The sequence below is a fragment of the Theobroma cacao genome, chromosome 6 (genome assembly GCF_053813885.1).
Source record: "Theobroma cacao isolate CCN51 chromosome 6, ASM5381388v1, whole genome shotgun sequence".
In the NCBI taxonomy this organism is placed as follows: Eukaryota; Viridiplantae; Streptophyta; class Magnoliopsida; order Malvales; family Malvaceae; genus Theobroma; species Theobroma cacao.
The window spans coordinates 4978114-4982568 of NC_142644.1; the positions used below are offsets into that span (position 1 = coordinate 4978114).

General features: G+C 31.5%; 1 long non-coding RNA gene across 1 annotated transcript; it reads left to right on the plus strand.

Moving 5' to 3' along the window:
• The first annotated feature begins 345 nt into the window (after positions 1-345).
• LOC148762005 (uncharacterized) lies at positions 346-2252 on the plus strand. Its single transcript, XR_016027163.1, has 3 exons — positions 346-455; positions 1104-1187; positions 2056-2252. It is a non-coding gene; the product is annotated as an uncharacterized LOC148762005 (long non-coding RNA).
• The last annotated feature ends 2203 nt before the right edge of the window (positions 2253-4455 follow it).

Here is a 4455-nt window from a genome sequence, read left to right on the forward strand (position 1 = left end):
TTTTGATCAAATTTAATTATTTGGAGTGTGAAATGAGTATGAGGAGTGAAAATTATGCATTATGGAAAATTTTCAATTTTTGGGGTAAAAATATAATTTTTGAAAAGTTCAGGGGCAAAAGTGTAATTTTGAAAAATTTGCTCCACCAAAACTTTGGAAAAATCTGGAAATATCACTTAAGACTTGGATAAGTCAAAGGGAATGCATGGTGAAAGAAAATAGGACAAGTGGATGGCTAGAAAAAAGAAATGAATTAATAAAATATTTAAAATATGAATAAAATAATATTATTTCATTAAACAATAAAAATGCATAAAAAAAAAAATCAGCCCACCCATTCTTCTTCTTCAACATTCGGCCAAGCAAGAAACAAGAGAGAGAAAGGAGAAAACAAAACCCTAGAGAGAGAAAATCAAAGAAAAAGTGTGAATTTTCAAGGAAATTAAGTGAAAAAGGTGAGATTTTTTCTATTAAGCTTGAGTTTTCTTATTCCCAAGCATTTCTCTTTATTTTCCATGATTAAATTACATGTTTTCATGATGAATTAAATTCTGAAAAAATGGGTTAGGAGAGAGAAAGTTGTTGGATTTATTTGATTTTAATTTATGTTAGTGTTTTTAGTTAGTTTAGCATATTTAGAAACAAAACAATAAGAAAAGAATTTATTTTCTCCCCCAACTATTAATGGCTGAATTTAGCATGTAGTGAGTGAGGATGAGTTTGATTTTATTCTAGGAGAATTGGTTAAGGAATAATGAATTATGAGCCTAGAAAAATAATGGGAATTTTTGGAGCAAAAATACGAATTTTTACCCACTAGGGTATTTTCGTAATTTACTATTGGGACTGATAATTTGCATCACACTGAGGGACATTAAGTTAATTTGGGTGCAATTGAGGTATAGAAACTGAAAAGAATTAAATTGGAGTTTAAACGAACCCGTTAGGAATTTAATCGGGTGATAAGACGAATTAGGCTAATACCGGATTTAGATAGTTACCAGTGCATTTTTGCATTCCATATCATGCATTGGTAGTCCAAATTAGTTTAATTTTGATTTAGTACCAACTTAGTGAAATTCTCGATTTTGTACTGTGTCAAGGTGGTGAGTCCTCCAATAAAGGCAAGGAAATTACATCCGAGGACCAATAGACAGAGTGCTTCGAAAGTCTGCATTCCAGACATTGTGAGTAAACTTATTATCGTTTTAATTATCTAGAGTAGTTTTATACAACTATGTGATTTTATGAAAAATGGGTTTAAATGGTAAATTGTTATGTTTTAAGGGAAATTGTGATTTTATAAAATGATTTTATAAATTTTCTGAAAAATCGAATATTGGTTTTGAAAATAGAGTAATTGGAGACTGCTAGTTTGTGTTGCAAATTTATGGTTATGAATTGAATGGCTTATGACAATAAATGAGCATGAATGGCTAAACTGATTTGGGTGTTATAATTATTTATACTGTGTATTCAGCCTTGAGAGGCTAGGTTGCGATAAATTGCCATGACATGCTAGAATGAATTTTATTGATTGGTGGATTATATATTAATTATTTACTGCAGAGGGGGTTCCGTGGACCAGCCTATTAGAGGGACACGGTAAACTCCATTATATTATTACCTCGAACGGAGAGGCGCGTAGGATATCTCCTGGGGTATAGCTTAGGGTTCACTTCACGCCAAACCACCACGTGAAGGGGAACTCAGCCAACGCCAAGGAGCGGCTGTATTTTTTTCAAACAAAAATATATTTTAAGTGTACACAAAATTTTAACAGCCTTGGCGGACTCGGTTAGATGCCCTGCGCAAGGTATCACCGAGTATGAGTTTTGGCACGAGCCAAAGTTTTAAGAAATTCATAAGCCAAGTTGATTACTCGATTTTTATGGATTGATTTTATTTGGTTGAAATGAGTTGAATGGTAATGAAATTACAGTATGATGATTTATTTTAATTGTCTCCATTTACTCGACTTTAGATAGTTTAGATGGTATCTGTTTACTCACTGGGATTTTATAATCTCACCACCCTCATTTCCTCACATTTCAGGCTCAGGGAATTCCGTAGTTAGCTGACTTGAACAAGGACCTTCATTTGGACTCGAATCGGTAAAAGCTGTAGGTTTTCAGCTTCCGATGCATTTTGGATAGATATGGGCCCACGTGTCACTGTAAAAGAAATTTTATGCTTTGGTTATTTGCTTTATAGTACATATGAATATAATTATCTTTTACACTATAAGAATTATGTACCGATAGTTTTATGAAAATTATTTTACAAGAAAATAGTTTATTTTATTGAATATTTTTATCATATTCAAATGGTCAAATTTTCACTTCAAATGAACGTTTTAGATACTTAATTTTTTTTATCATTAAATATATATTTTCGGCTTACCTACTACATTTTTAGCAAGTTTGGAGGTTTTCGACAAAAATGACGAAAATGTCCCTGTGAGCCAAAAAAAAAAAAAACAAACATGTTATGTTATGATTTGGAAACGATTTGTAATCCTTCGTATTTTGATTATTTGATAACTATTGCTCACCGGGGAAGTGCAAAAGCTGATACGAGAGCCTTGCGAGGTTTCGATCGACATTCGGGGTGAAGAATGTTTGTCGAGGCTTCGCGGCGGTTGTCACGGCCTCGATGGGGAGTTCCGGGTCGTGACATAATTGGTCAAGGCAGCGGCTTTAGTGGAGGTAGGCCGCGGCTCACATAATTTGATGAGGAAATCCTTATTGGAATGGACTTTTTTTTTCACCCAACTTGGCTTAACTTCAAAGTCCTACAAAAACAACCTTTCGAAGAACTTTTAAAAAGGAACGAAACACCATATTGATAGCTAAGAATCGAGCCACAAAGTCATTAAAGCTGAGAAGAATTTGAAGGGATTCAAAAAGATTAGGAAGATCAAGACCTTTTATCTTTTTATCATTCTTTTATTTTCTTAGTTTGATTTTAATGTTTAAACTTAATTTGATGATGATGTGTGACTTGATAGGGAACTAAGTTATTTATCTAAGATTATAATTGAACTCATTATGTAGTCTAATTTATTTATCTTTCTTTTGCTTATGTTTGGTTGTTTTAAGTTGTTTATTCTATTAAGTTCTTAATGCTTCTAATTACCTGATCACCAATTAGATTGAATTGGAAATCTAGGTTAAACATTGACGAAGGACATTTAGGTAAACCTTGAATAGAATAGCATAAGATCGAACACGCTTAGTTGATTAGGTGGTTTGATTTGCATATAGAGTAGACGTATACCTATAAGCCATACATAGCCAGGATTAGAGCACGAACTTAATGAATTTTTTTTCAATTTAATTTGCATAGACATATAGTAAGTTAATTGAGAGAGATATTTTAATAAGAAACTTGACAGAGACCTGTAAATAATTTAGAACTCTAAGTTAAAAACTTAATCCATTAAACTGAGTTAAAAGAGAGAGGCAATATTCAGATGAAGTATTGAGGGATATCATAATCTTAGGTTTGGTAGTCACTCAAGTTTAATAAAAAAAATTTGCTGATAGATTTTAGATTAGTTTTTGTTATTAGTTTTAATTTTTCTTTTTAATAATTAGGTTGATTGAATAAGATTAAGGTGTGTTAATTTTAGTAGTTAACATTAGGAATTAATTCAATTCTCTATGTAAACGAATTCTACTTTCTATTGTTTTACTTGTTAACGGTATGTGCACTTGTGTGAAAAATCAATAAGAAGTTTTTTGCATAATAACATTCATACATTAACCATAGAAAAATCTCGTACCCACACTAGCCCGAAAGCTGAAGTAATCGAGCAGACTACAAACATAAAAGGGCTCGTCTCCCCTTGTTGAAAACTAATACATACCAGTATATTTACATACATAATATATTCGTGAACAATTTGAAAATTAATGTGTCACACATATCACAATGATTATTAAATTAAGTCATTTGAGCATTTCCTTGAAAACTTCATAAAACCCTTTTATTTCAAATCCTTTAACAAACCATTTATGGAAATAATTTTTCAACGTGCTTAAACAACCATTTCGATAAAAATCATGCTAACTTTACATACTAAAATACTTGAAAAGGTGTATCCACTCACCTAATTGGAGATTTAATTTCCAAGCTCCAATCACAACTTCGTTTCGGCGTAATCCATGGAGTTTTCAAGCGTTTCTATCATACAAAAATCATCACAATCATTTCCTAGAATAAAAATCTTGTAATAATCATTCTAGGTGCTTTTGAAACTACTTGCTTTTAACTAAACTAATTTTCTAGTTAAAACTCATGTTTAGAAACCCATAAATCTTCCATCCTTACCTTAGGTGAGCTTAGATGTTTAAGAAAATCATAAAACCTTTAAACTTCAATCACCAACAAAAAATCTAGTCAATAAAACAACTATTTAAGTTCTGAAAATTCAAGACTAAAAGATTTAAA